At 36.7% G+C, this 15438-nt stretch overlaps 1 protein-coding gene across 6 annotated transcripts in view; it reads left to right on the top strand.

Annotated features, from left to right (window-relative positions):
- Window positions 1-15438, top strand: part of FOXP2 (forkhead box P2) — a 439753-nt gene that overhangs the window by 337343 nt on the left and 86972 nt on the right. Inside the window, exon 3 of one of the 6 annotated variants that reach the window (XM_054845670.1) lies at window positions 14156-14226. The exons of the other annotated variants lie outside the window; for them this stretch is intronic. The gene's annotated coding sequence lies outside the window, so the exon portion shown is untranslated. The remainder of the gene's footprint in view (window positions 1-14155; window positions 14227-15438) is intronic. 6 annotated transcript variants of the gene reach the window in all.

The following is a 15438-nucleotide window of genomic DNA, read 5'->3' as shown; positions in this document are numbered from 1 at the left end:
TTTTCCTCACCTAATGATACTAATTATAAACAGGAATCCATAGCCATACATGTAAGCCTCTAAGGAACAATCTTTGATTTTGCAGCATATAATAAGGCACTTGATTTTAAATGAAAACTGCAGAATAACATATATACATATACGCACTTGCACAGACAAGGATATTCTGTATCCTTCATAGCTATGTCATGGGCAGTTTTAGCAGTGTATTAGCAGTTCCTTAAGTTTTCGGCTCATGCTAGAGCAGCGTTAGGTGTTCCCCAGGTGGGGGACATCCCTGGAACTAGGCAGGCCACCACTGGTGCGAGCACGGAACGGAGCTGACGTGTCTCGTCACCCCAGCTTCTCCTGGCTGTCGGTGGAGCAGCCACTTGCACTAGTGCCTGACTAAATTCTCAGTGGGGGAACAAACACAGTGAGAGAGCCACATGCCTTAATGTTGCCCCCTCCTTGAAGTGTTCAAGGCCAGGTTGGATGGGGCTTTGGGCAACCTGGTGTAGTGGAGGGTATCTGTGCCCATGGCAGGGGGGTCAGAACTAGATGGTCTTTGAGGTCCCTTCCAACCCAAACCATTCTGTGATTCTATAATTCTATGATCAATCACATAATGCAAATTAATAAAACATAAATACTGTCCAATATATAGTGAAAAGAGCAAATGGAATTTGGCTGCTCTAAAGTTTTAAAATATTCATAAGGAATTTTATGTTTCTAAAAAAGTTAAGAAGTAATTGTCAACACAATGCCGGCTTTCATAAGCATTACATTTCATCTGCTGTTAATTTATATGTGTTTTCTGGATGAAATTCAACAGTTTCTTTTGTTTTGTTGCAATATAAGATATATCCGTTGCTTATATGTAGTTTAAACTGACTAAACATAATAATGTGTACCCTTTGTTCAATTAATATTCAGTTTTGTGTTTACTTAAAAGCATATTTACTTAAAAGCATATTGTTGAACAGGCTGATAGCTAGTACAATACACATAGGAGAATGTGTTGAGCCACATGCCTCTTGTGGACTTTGACTCTATCTCCATTTATTGTTTTGAAAGGGTTCCCCATAGAGTTAAAAAAGCCAGTATATGTAGGTGCTATTAGGCTGTAAACATAAGTTATTTTCTAATAGTTGGTTTAAAATTCCAGCTAAAACGTTAAAATGTTTTAATTACAAAATAAGTGGTGATTGTTACAATAAAATAGTATCTAATAACATCATTGAATGACCTAAATCTACAACTCCTTTTTAATAAATTATACTCCTTTGAACTAATCAAGGGTCTTCTCATTTAAGTTCAAAACATAATGCTAATGTCATAAGATTAAATTAAAACAGTATTAATCAGAAAAAAGTCTACTGACAAAAATGCATAGAATTCAGTATTTTTCCTAGTTATTTAATGAATCATATATTCTTTATCATCTTTAGCACGTATTTTAATTCCTGAAAATTTTATAGTTTTATGAGTTTAGATAGAAAGTATAGAAGTAAGGCTTTAGTATTGATCCTTCTTTTCTGTCGCAGGGTTTTTGCTTATTTGCAGGGCTTTTGCTTATTCTTGGATAGGTTTAGAGCTGTTTGAGTTTTTATTTATGATTTACTCCAAAATTGGCTCTCCTCTTCTATGCAGACACATCTTACATTAACTCTTTCCTTTATGCTTAACACTCCCATCAACTTTACCATGGGATTGATTGAGTCTTGAGTTATCAGATGGTCTTTTTTGTTCTTTGGGACCCATTTCCACCATTATTAGCCAGTTCTTAATGTTTCTGAGTACAATACGGCAGTCACAAATAAAAAAACACAATGCCAAAAATCTAACAAAATAGGATAGAATTTCTGCTTGTCATGTCCCCACATTTCATTTTACCTGCATTAGAATAGCTTTGGTGTAGTGCTAGGAAGTAGCAAGCAAATAAAGTAGGTGGTGTCTAGAACAGTTGTATATACTTTAAATGTCATCAAGTGTCATTGGCAAAACAATAGATACACATTGCCCTAGAGTCTCCAGAAAAGTGTAATTCCATTCCCCATCTTAACAGTTTCTGGATCTTAACAATTTCTGTATTTCTCAACTACTAAGCAGAACACTAATAATCTATTGGATAGGTATTTAAATATGTGTTTACACAAAAGTGAGAGTTGTTCGTTTGCATCAAATACCTTGCCAGCTCTATAGTCCAAATACCATACGTCGGTAACTGTTGGGGACATTTAAATGGCATTGCTTGTAGACAGCGTTGGTAAGAGAATGCTCTTCTGTAATTGCAAAAGGGAACTTGAGCTTCAAGGATCACTGGCAACTTACGTCTGATGTCTGCTGAGAAACTAACGCTTCATACTGAGGAGTCGGCAAGAGCAAAACTCTGTCTTCTTTCATGCATAATCTCTACATAAATTGTAACCGAAGGTGACTTCTCAAAGCAAGTGTCCAAGGAGAGACTCTTGGATACAGCAGGTTCTCCCACATTTTATCAGTCACCTTTTGGGCTGAGCTGACAATGGCACTAATAGCAACAGATATTGTCAACAGGTACCCTTCTGTTGGATTTTTTTTATTTTCGAAACAATTAAATGACTTCTGCCATGAAAAGAGAATTGACACAAAAAGTGATATGAAAAAATAAAATTGATTTTATGAATGAGACTGACAAATTTGGTAAGTTCAAAAGAAGCTGCTGCTTTCTTTCATTGACTTCTTTTGCTCAGCCATTCACTTCCTCATCCCTGTAGCCAGTTTGTGAGCTCAGTATGAGGTACGCGGTTCTAACTGTAGGAAGTTTCTCTTCTCCCAACTCCATCCTACACTTTCCTTGTTTTCTTTTTATCCTTCTAATTGGTCCTTTGTCGTTTTCTTCAGAGCATCTTTACTGTAGTTAATCTAAATGAGAAACCGAATCATCATCTTTGTGATTTTGTACTCCAGATACCATTTCCTCTATTAAAAAACAACATCAACAAAAAAACCCCGAACCCACCAACACCCCCCCCCCCCAAAAAAAAAAAAAATCCAAACAGATAAAACTCATCCCATCTTCCTGATACCAACCAGTGGATGCTTAGACATCAACTTAAAGACCAACAGGAATAATCTTTCCTATCTCAGCCCCTTTCTCCATCACTGTCAAGGGTATCAGCATGTTGGTTGTCTCAAGCTTGGAGCATAAACAGCATCTTGAATTTGGGTATCTTTCCTATTCTTAACATCCACGCTAAGGTACAGCTTTTTAAGCCGTGCACTGAGCTGAAACTCTCATGCAGGTTCTCCACATTTCAGTTACTACAACTGGCCTCTTTTCAGCACATGACAAATGTCATCTTGTCTTATTGCTGCCACTGTTCTGCACAGATTATTTTCCTAACATCTCTCTTCTGCGTTTTTCCCCAGTTCCCCTTCAAAGCATCAAATACAGGCAGTTTGTTTTCAGTTTTATAATCCTTCACAGACTGACTTCACGATACCCATTATTCCTCATAAAGTAGAAAAAAAAAAAAAAGAGTCATTAATTTCCTACTTTTAGATTTTCAGATAAGCCCTATTGTACTCACTCCTGTGCTGTCCGTAATGATTGCGAGGTACCTCATTATCCTCCTCCAAGTCAGTCATTCAGACTTCTCCAGTTTATGTGTAGAAGGCTTAGGCACATATGTTGCCTGCTGTCATGATGGGTATTTCCTATCAGGCTGTCACTGTCATCTCTTGTCTTACATGGGACAATCATTTCACTATGTGCCTGTAGCGTGGTCCTGGTCAGCAACATGGGAGCCTTCGTACAGTTGCAGTAATCCCCGTCCTACTGCTGCTGCTACCGCTTCCGAGTCTTTCATCGCCTGTGTGATTTTACCATGTGCATTGAAGTGCTTCATTCTAACAGGATAAAATACAGCCTTATAATTAATTTTTCTGCATTACTGATTCGGCTGGAAGTTTTTGGTGGTCTGACCTTTCTGGGGGACAAATTATGCTCTTCTTCTGTGGCCTCAAAGTTTACTGAAATTGCAGAGCACACACATCTCTATTGCATCTATTAAGAAGACTTCAGTATTTTCAATCTACAAGAAATATTTGTGTCTCAAAAATAAATATGTTTTTAAAAAGATCAAGAGATCTGATTCAAAAGGACATTCAAAAAGCCTTTGACAGAGCCCTTCACAAGATATTATTAAGAAAATTGAATAGTTCTGGGTGAAAGTTAAAGTTCTATCATAAGTTAGAAACAAGTTAGGAGACAGAAGATGGAGTAGGAGTAAATTGTCAATTTTCAGCATGGCAAAAGGTTAACATTTCTGTCTACCACTGACCTGTACATTAAATAGCATTGTTTAATATATTTATTAATGAGCTGGAAAATGGGCTGAAGTATATGGTATGTGTCAAAATTTGAAGATGACCAAAAAACTTATTTAGCCTTATCAAGATTAGACATGACTGTGTCACTCCAGAATGGTAAGTAAGTGAATGCTATGGTGGTAGAAGACAGACAGTATTGATTAATGTGATACGTACTGAAGGAGTAATTGAACTGCTTACGCTGATAATTTAACTGTTTGCACTGATTGTTAAAATCACAGTGTGGGAGAGGAAACAAGTTGTATCTTATGAACAGACACGTCTTTCCTCAGTCTACAGTAAAATGGAAACAAGGAAACAATCCAAGATTTATGAAAACTGAGAAGTGTGCTGGCAAAAATATTATAATACCATTTTTTGATGTATGATCTCATGATATTTTGCTGAATTTGGGATGTTTCATTTTAATATAAAAATACCCTTCAGTAGCTTGAAGAAGGATAATTTCTTTTTGCCCTGTCTCCACAGATACTTGTGTTATGCAGTCCAACAGTTTCACACCATACATTGTGTCTGTATGTAACTCCTAGCAAAGCTATACTTTGAAAGCCACAGGGGAGTGTAGTTTCACCCCTGTACATATGTATATCTGTGTGAGAGCCTTCTGTATATAATAGTTTTTATCAGTGAGCTATTATTTTGAAACGAAGGTAATATTGTTTTTTCTCTATAAAATATATTCTAATTACAAATGTCATTTAGATTGTTTCTAAAAAATGTTACCAGAAATTTGAATAATAATAATGCTAATAATAATGTCTTAGTTGAGGAAAAAAAGGCTGCATTTAATGTCTGTGAAATTTCTTTACTCCTTAAATCTTGAGCGGATAGAACAAGCTTGTCTTTTGAAAAACTGAAGGAGCTTTGGTTCCCAAAGATCACGATATCAGATTATTTACCCAAATCAGTTACCCAAACTGCACTAAAACTGTCTTTGTACAGATAAGTGAGTTATCTTTTTAATACATATATATGTGCACATTCTTGTGAATTGTCTGTAGAGGCTTTTCATATTTAACTTAACTTCTATAGAGCTTTGTTCTGCATTAGACTGGGTGTCTCAGTCCTTTCCTGTTACATAGTTTTATTATTCTAGACTTTATTAAGAACAAAATACGCCACAACCTCTTCATTATTCATATTCCAGGAGCACTGTATTAGTTGCAGTCTCTGTATTACTGCATAAAAAACTTTTTGTGACCTGAGCCTCTTCTTGGAGCAAGTACTTTGGTATTGTTGCACAGTTTCTGCCAGAAAGGTGATCCTGATTCAGTTGTCTAGATGAGAAAGCTTTTTGCTTTGTTCAGCATAGGAAAAGCATGAGAATTTTGGTCATACGCCTTCCACTTCTGTCTCTCTAGGCTTGGACTGTATGCCCATGAAGAATATTGATTTTTTATCTTATTTAACACAACAATCATATCACAGACACGCCAAATACTGTTTCTCTGCTTCTGTTTTGTTTCTTTTTTTCCTCTGTACCCTGTCTTACTGGGACTACAGTAGCCTGTGTTCATGTGTAAACTGAATTTCTACTCCACACAATATCTTCTATTCCTGCCTAAAGAATGTGTAAATCTCATCAGACTAATTGCAGATAGGCTAGGTCAGGACCCTGAAAGATGAACACCAAGATTTGTTGGATACAGTCCATAGCAACCCGGTAATGGTCTGATCAGGAGGGACATGAAGTATGAAGATTAAAACTCCAGTCTCTAAATCCCTCGGCACTGTCCTGTTCTTTAAGAAAGACACAGCATTGCCATCTGATTGCCATGAATAACCTATCCTTTTCAGCGCAGTGTAGTTTTATTTCATAAGACCTCGAGATGAAGTCGTACTGCTATTTCTCTTAACCACCTCCTTTCCTTGGACTGCCTTTCATTTTAGGATTTCGTACCTTTGAAATGAGACGCTTCCTTCTTTAAAAAAAATGTATTTAGCTACACTAATCTCTTAAGTCAGCTAAACACATGACTCTTGTCCTCGAGGACATGTTTTAAAGGACATATTTTTGCACTTCTGTAGGTCTTTGGGCTAGAAGATGTAACTAGTCGTACAGTAGAGTTTGTTGAGAAATTTGTGGGTGTGGCCTGGTTTCGACAGGGATAGAGTTAATTTTCTTCCTAGCAGCTGGTATAATGCTGTGTTTTGGATTTAGGATGAGAATAATGTTGATAACACACTGATATTTTTCTTGTTGCCAAGCAGTCAAAGACTTTTCAGCTTCTCATACTGGCCCGCTAACAAGAAGATGGGGGGGACGACCCAAGGAACTGGGAGGGGACACAGCCAGAACAGCTGACCCCAGCTGGCCAAAGGGATATTCCATACCATATGACGTCATGCTCCGTATATAACTGGGGCAATTGGCCGGGAGACGGCGTGGCTCAGGAACTAGCTGAGCATCGGCTCTGAGTGATGAGCGATTGTGCTGTGCATCACTTATTTTGTATATTTATTATTATTATTATTATTATCCTCTTCCTTTTCTGTCCTATGAAACTGTCTTTATCTCAACCTACAAGTTTTACCTTTTCTTCTTTTTGATTCTCTCCCCCATCCCACTGTGGCAGGGGGGAGTGAGCAGACAGCTGCGTGGTTGTTTTAGCTGCCGGCTAGGCTAAACCACAACAGGGTGAGAAACTCACAAACTACCAGTAGAATGAAGAATTTAGCAGAAGACACAAACACAGATGTGTGCAAACACACAAAGCCAGGATGTCTGGAAATTCAATACAAAATATTGAATATTCCCTGAATAAAAGAATTCATGGTTTCCATTTCACTTATTACTTATTATTGAAGAAAAGTCCTGTTTTACTTACTCAGAGAAGTGTTTTTTCTAAGTATGCATGCAAAGATTGCCAGTGTCGTTCTGTGAATCGGAACTACACCAAACTAAAGGCTAAGCACACTGCGGGCTTTGGTTTTTTTTGTAGTGGATGGGGCACATTTTCAGTCAGACTTCTGTCACCTTATGTACTCTAGTATGAAACCATGGAAGTGCAGGTGACAATTCATTCGTAGAGTAGCGGGCCTTTTCCTGACGTGTGTGTCTAGCATAAACTGCCAAGTACATCAGGAAAAAAAGCCATTTTTTAAAGTGAATAATTAATTACAAAGAAGACCAAGATATACTGGGAAACTAAATAGAAAAACAAACCAAGATTTTAGGTTTTGAAAGAAGACATACTCTCACTGACAGATTTCAGCTTGTTTTAAAGCCTGTTAAGTTGAATAGTTACACATAAGAGAATAATTCCAGTTACTATATATAGTCAAGTTGAATAGTTACACATAAGAGAATAATTCCAGTTACTATATATAGTCCTTTAGGACTGAAAATACTCTTCAATTTGTCCAATTGACTAAATTTCTCTATGAACCAGCAGACTGTTGGCTCCCTTGTTTCTGTTGAATCGTTCTGACACAGAGATATATATCTACTCAACAAAGAAGGGTGCAATGTCAGCTATGGAAATGTATGTAGAAAATTACTGGATGTTTCTCATTAATGATTTCCTGCATTTATAATTGCACAACAGCTGTAGATGCTGGTAAGACCACTTCCTGTATTAAACAGTGTCTGTAATATATGTTGTTTTTTAAAGTATTTGTCACGTAGCCCTCGGGGGAAAAAGCAACATACGAAAAAGAGAAACTACTTATTGCTAATTTTATTTATGATATTCATCTTTTTGTCACATCCTTCCAACCTCACTTTACTCTGGGACATTTTGATCATTTTGTTTTGTGTTCTGTTTTTGTTATCTGTTGTGATTTGGGGGTTTTTTACCTCTGGTGGATTGATTCGAAACTTGTCCACATTTATAAGTAAGGTTAAAGAGCACCAGCAGTGTCACAAGAAAGCAGGGAGTGACACCATTGCTGGAGGGATGAGGGAGTGTCCTGCACAGCATTTTTCACACTTCCAAGCAGTATCCTCTTGACCTTCAATTCAACTTTGAGACAGTCACTCTTATCCAAGAACTGATTGCTCAATCATTTTACCCGAATGGTCACATCTTTAGGAAACAAGATACACACACAAGAAGGAATGGCTTAGGATTGACTTCAAAGCCTCTTGTGCTTTGCCAGCTTGCGAGGTTCCTTTATATTTGGAAAAGCTGAAGAAACACATAATTTGTGGAAGGCCTTGCATGTGAGGGCTTTTAAGCTAAAAAGCAATTAGCCACAAATTCTCTGGATACCTTTCTGGGCAGGAAAGTTCAGAGGTACTTAAAGCACTGTTTACTCCAGCTATGACATGCAGATAGCAGGAGCACCTCGTGGCTGAATATGTTGATTTCTCAGTGGGGTCACAAGTCTGCTGTGACTACATCTGCATCAGGGACCTTATTTTAGTGCTTTCTCTAGAGCTTTCAGTGTGGAAATATATAATGTGCAACTGAAAATGTTTTGTGGTTCCACAGATGAAAAGGGAAGAGTGTTCCTTTAGGTATGTTCCAGACACGTGTGTGGTCATCTGCGCTTCCTTGTAAAATAGGTCTAGAGTAAGTTTTGTCAAGCCGCAGCTGGTAATGCATGCACCAAGTCCTCTAACTGAGAAGTTGCCTATCTTTGCATGTGATATCAGCTCAAAATTCAGGCTTCTAGATACGCTGCTTATGTCCAGAGGAGTATGAGAGTAGATGATGCTGAGTTAGATCCTAATATCCTGTGCTTCTAAGTGCCCACTCCAGGTGCGTTACAAATGGTGGGCAGGGTGAGATGGTAACGGGATAAAAACTTGAGAACCTTACCGTTTATATTCTCCCAGCAATGGTGAGGCTCAAGAACCCTTTGTGTTCAAAAGCTTGAAGTAGATTTTTCATCTATGAATTTAAAAGTTTATTTTTTAAAAACATGTAAAGTTTGGGGTTTTTTTCCTTGCCCATTCTGTCAAAATGAGTACTTTATTTCTTTCTTGAACGTATTTAGGTCCTGTTTCCAGGCATTCAATCTTGTTAAACTTCAGAGAAAATTAAGAGAGAACAATGTCAACATTCCTATCACAGGATCAGACTTCTCAGATCCTGCTAATGCTCTTTGACTGTGCTTCAGAAGCTGGAGATCAACTTCTTCAGCAGCTGAAACCTGGCAGATTTAAACTAGATTTATAACATTATTTAGTTACAGTGAAATCATTAAAGTTCTGTATCGTAATTATGAGTGATTTCATGTACCAGCAAATCTCTGCACAAAAGCTTGCAGGATGTGACTATGTAGGTGCCTCCCTGTAGGTGCTTTCTCTCTCTCTCTTACTCAATCTGTTCTCCTTTTTTCCTAGACAATTATCTGATGATTTTGGAAGTGAGGACATTTCTTTATTTTCAGGATCCTGTCTGCTATTTAGTCTGACTCTTATAGATGGAATGTATATAAATTTATCTTTCAAGCAGACAAATTTTGTTTCTGTAATCAGCTGGGAAATATCCTGGTGACAGCTCTTTGTTTATATTCTACACATATGCCAAAACCCATAAATACCTTTTCTCTGTTCAATGTTTTGCTGTATGGTATCAAATTATAAAAAAACTATAAAAGCATATACAAGGCTTATATAGATCGGTGTCTGTAAACTGAGCATCACTGATCAAGTGTACAAAATTTGAAAGGTAAGGTTGTTTCTTCCCTACATTGCTGAAGTGTTTTTTCTGATGACTAAACAAAGAATACAGAGTTTCAACAGTTTGCCTCCTCAGAAAACTTGTCTGTAAAACTAATAACTCAGACTTATTCAGCACATTTTAATTCTCCATAAGAAAAAAATGTAAGGTATTGTTAAAGCAAATCTATACTGCCTGGCTAATGGAGATCTGTCTGTAATTTTATTCTGGAATTCTTCTGAAGACTGATGTTTCTGGCTGCCTTAGAAGCTTAGCAAGAAGAGTTTCTCTCAGACATTACTTACTAGCATCCAAACAAAAAAAATCACCTAACTTGGTTTGTTCTGAGTAAAAAGACAAGGAAAAAAAGAGCCTTCATACAAGGATTAATTTTAGTACCATTTACTTCTCTGTGCACGCTTTATGTTTAGATGCCATTTGTAAATATCTTATTATCATTTGTTAAATTTTATGACAATTTATACCATGCCTGATGACTGTAATTCATGCATTAAACATGCACACGTATTTTAACAATATTTGCATCTTATAATATGCTTTGTAACGACTTGTCATAGACTCATCGGTTAAACATTTATTTTACAAATGCATTTTGTAATATGCTATGGTAATAAACTATAAAAAAGTTGTCCCACCTTGTAATATTTTCAGATGGATGAATAATGCATAACAAATCCTACTGTCATTTAAAACATGACCTCTATTCTGATGAAATCTGATACATTATCTGGATTTATGGTGATCACCGAGTTGTGTGAGGTGCTGTCAATCTCCTTTCTGATTAATTTTCGTAGATGATAAATTCAAATTAATCTGTAAATATTTACAAAATAATCATGGTTTAATTTTTTCTATTATTTTATTTTTATCCACCTGATTCATTCAGACCAAATGTACCAACCCCCATCATGCTGTGAGCTAATTTTCATTCAAATCATTTCTGGAAATTCAATTCAGTTCTGAAATTGATTATCAAAATGGTGATTGTTCCCTTGCTGGCTGCCTAAGTTTGTCATATGTGTCTCTAAAGAGGCCTATGTTACTGTCACATCTAATCTTACGAGCCGTGTAAAGCTGAAGGGTATATAGTATTGGAAAAGTTTATACTTAATAAAAACATGTTTTTACTATTTATTATTTTTAGTTTTGGCTACATCTGATTTTATATACTTTTTAACTTAGGGAACTTTATTCGAAACAAAATTTTGCTTAAATAGCTATTGCCAATGAGAGTCAACTTATTGACTATCTGACTTCCTGAAACATCATGCTGATTTTTTCAATAGCTTTTTAATATGAATGGTAGTACCCAAGATTCCCTGGCTGATTTCTCCATGTGCGTGCGTGCACATATGTAGATCGTAACATTTTCATTCATTTTATTCCACAGCAAGAGTTTTTCTTTCAAAATTGAAGGGAAAGAAAGGGGATGTGAGGGTTGGTTCGTTAGTTTGTTTAGGTAGGATATAAAGTGTTATAGGGATGTCCATACATCCGGTGGTGGAATGAAATGATTGAGGATTTCAGCAGTATTCTTTCTTTGTTACCTTCCCACACCTGAATGAAAACCACAGTGGATGGCGGTTTTACTTTTGCTGTTCGCTTGGAATAAGTTTTAGGGCATCACATCTATCTGATGCAGCCTGAATGTGTGAAGTCAATACAGAGTAGTCTGGTTTTACATCTGTTTAGCAGAAATACAAATGACTACTTCAGGTGCATACTAAGGGGAAGTCAACGTTAGATAATTGGTCTCTTGGAAGGGGGCTTTATTTCACCAGGCAATAGATGGTTACACCTTGTCTTTGCCATTCACCTTAATAGTCCAGGCTCAAGGGCCTTTTGTCACCATTCCTGGTCAAGGCACATTTAGTCAACACATTGTTGTCAACACATAGTCAACACACTTTTAAGAGACAGTTTATCCGATCTGATTTAGACATCTAATTAGGGTTTAATGAATTGTGGCACAGAAATACCTATTTTTCTCCTTTGATTATACAGGTAACCGCAGATGGCTAGCTCAGATATAGGTGTTTATAGCGTAGACTTTTTGCCTTTGGTAGAGCGATATCCCCCCATTCCCACTTCTATTTTTCTTTCTCTTTTTTTTCTTCTAAATAAATTACTGCTTATGAAATGAGCCAATAGAGCTTTACTTCTTTACGCGCTGAGCATATTAGACTACATTCTACATAGTCAAACACACTCTATTTAGATTGCATAAATTCCGTTACGGAAGTCTGTCTGCTCATGGAGAGAATAATTAATTCCGTTTCAGTTTGCTATTTTTTTGTTAGTGTTTCTCATTAGGTGAAGGCAAGCAACTAGTTCCAGTTGGGATATAGTGTTTTGGTGAAGTGACTTCTATCCTATAGTATCAAGACTAGGAAATACTCGTTCCACGTGGGCTTACAAGCGTTCATGAAACTTCAGACTAGTCATCTAAGTACTGAAATGGGTTTGGTAAAGGTGAATTATTTAGCCTTCTATCACAAACACTTTAGCCATCACTTCTCCCATTCTTTTCAGATGGTCTAATAATTTGAACAATATTTGCTGTCTTTTTCTATTAAAGATCTAAAATCCAGCAGTCGTTTTTTTGTAGGAAAATTTTACGTATTTTTTCCCCAGTGGTTGTTTTTGTTAGAATCATGTTGTCTTCTTTACTCATCTTTCAACTGATGAGTTTGACTGCCTTGTTTTGTACGAGTATGATGACTCCCAGAGTTAATTTTATAAAACTGTTTCTAATGTGTAACAGTTTCACTGGATTTCTTAGTTTTAATTGTGCACACTATTTCTTTGAATGTATCAAAATGATGCAGTATCCTGGTAGTTTCTTAGTTCTCATGTGTTACATTCTCATCTATTATAAATCACATTATGGTTGCACAAGAAATGCAGTAAGCATTTGTATTATGTGGTGGGAATTTCTTTTTTTAAGTCAGAAAGCACAGAGATTCCACCCTTCGCTGTATTTCTTGGCAACTTGTCATTCTTTCACATATATCGAATATGTATGATATATGTACTTTTGTTGTTACTTGGCTGCTTCAGGATTTCTGTAGTTCAGATTCATTGCATTCCCTCTGTTCCTAGAATTGCTTTTCTTCAGTTCAGATATAGAAAAGCCTTTAAGACACATTCTAGAAATCTGGTTTTGCACATTCCATATGTCTGTTTGTACATACACAAGTGTATATTTACATAGGCGGATATCATATGCAATCCTAGTACAGGTGGTAAACTGCAGGGTTCTTTGTCATGCACTTTTCTCAACTCATCTTCACTAGTCTCTTCCCCTCTGTCATTCCAAATCTCTGCTGCTAACACTAACAATAATTTCCCAAGGTATTATTTTCTGTTTTCTCCTTTTTTTTTTCTTTTGCATGTCAGATCTTTTCCCAAAAGCACAGAGACTTGTGGACCAGAAGAGAGAATGTTTGATCCAAAGTTAGTGACAAATTCAGTAACTTGCCACTTAAGCCAACGTTAGGGTCTTTATATCACAAGTTGAGAGGAGATTCTAGCTGCCTAGTAGATCACACACTTGATTTAAGCCCTGGGAGATTAAAGTGCAATAGATTTTCAAAATACAGTATTTATATACAAACAAAAATAATTTTGAAATCATTTTGGTATTTTTAAGATGTAAAAGTTATCAGACTCCCTCAGGGGTACATAATTAAAAAATTACCTTTATAGAAAGGGGAAAAAAAAGCTCTGTGATGCATTTTAATACATTTTGGAAGATTTTTTTAGGCTAGGTTTTCTTTTATATAATTCACATTTCCTACATACATGATGATGTGATGTTGTATAAAGGTTTTATTCTAGTTTTGTTTGGGAGAATCTGCATAAATCACGTATGGTCTCACCATTTGTGAATAATGTGGCAACTCCAAACTCATGCCAATGAAACCATCATACTATCATATCATGTACTGTATATAACATACAAACACACTTCTAAGGAGGTAGAGGATAATACTGAAACTCTCTTCTCTCCAGGCTTGAAAAATGACCAAAAAGTAGAGGTCACTTTTCGTGCCTTGGGAAAAATAGATCAAGAAATTAAAACTCCAATCAATACCTATAACCTTAAAATGTATTTTAATGTGCTGCAGCTTCAGTTACCCTCAGCTGAAGCTTCTCTATTTTAGCTTACAGGGTCTTGTGACCTCAGCCCATAGCAGAGTTTCAACACTAATAGCGACAGCCATCTTGGATAAATGTAAGTGAAATTTTTCCTCATTTCTATAGTTTCTGTCCCTCACATTCACTTTCGGAGTTTTGTTTTTCACTCAGGCTGTAGACAGTATTCCTGGCAACACTTCTGCTGTGTGCCAGGTAGCGTGATTGACACAAAGTAGCAGTAAAGCAACTAAGTGGGACTTGGTGCCTTCTAAGTGTCACCGTACCAGACTCATCCTGTGCTTTTGAAATGCCAGTATGATGGCCGTGCAAACTTTATTTTGCCTACAGATAGCTTGATGGTAGTTTTCATTATCCACCATGATTAATCTGCAAAGAGAGAAATGGTACAAAAAGACTTTGACCATATAATCATGTTTTAGCTAATGCTAAGGATGAAATCTAGGAGAATTCAGAAAATATTTTTCTAAGAAAAACTTTGCTTCTTCAATCAGCTTTACCATTTCAGTTCTGCTTCAAGTGAGATATTGTAGTAATCCATTCCCAAACTTAGCTGTGCATTCGCTAACTATTCTATAAATCTGGGGCTAGAGCTGGAAAAATATACATTTCATACATACTGTCTGTGTAACAACGTCCAGAAGTATGAGAGAAAGAACGAAGGGCATCTGCCCACTATTGGTTTCTGAGGAATGCCAAAACAAGCAGATGCTGTTAAAGTTGATGTTCTTCAGCAATTGTTGTTGTAATGGTGGCTACTCTATGATCCTAATACAAACAGAAGAAAATAGAAATACAGTTATTCTTTCAGAAAACCCTGTCCTGAAGGCTGATAGTCCTAAGAAGCTGGCGTTTAGTAGTAACGTACAAAAGATACCTGGAATTAGGTCTTGTTTGGTATTTAGTCCTGAACTGGCCTTTGTATTCACCATTTGTGAACAATGTGGCATCCTTGATCTGTTAAATCACCATGCCATCTCTCCATCTTCTATTTCTTCATATACATGAATATGTATGTAACATTCAGACATACTTTAAAAGTCCAAGTTGTTATGTACGTGTATAGGCTATAGTTGCATAGTAGCACTGCAGCTACAATAGTACCTTTTTTTATGACCTCAGGTAGCTAAACACGTGGTTGTTCAAATGCAGCCTCTTCTCTTCATGTGGCTCCATAGGATGTATCCGTCATTAACTATATGGAATGAAAGGCAGCACATATGCAGTAGTTAAGGCTAAAACTAGCAGGAGTGAAACTGCCTCCATCCATCCCTTACAGACATGTCATTCA

Source organism: Grus americana, chromosome 1, assembly GCF_028858705.1.
Source record: "Grus americana isolate bGruAme1 chromosome 1, bGruAme1.mat, whole genome shotgun sequence".
Classification (NCBI taxonomy): Eukaryota; Metazoa; Chordata; class Aves; order Gruiformes; family Gruidae; genus Grus; species Grus americana.
The sequence above is the reverse complement of the archived record's forward strand: the minus strand, read 5'-3'. Positions and strand labels throughout refer to the sequence as shown.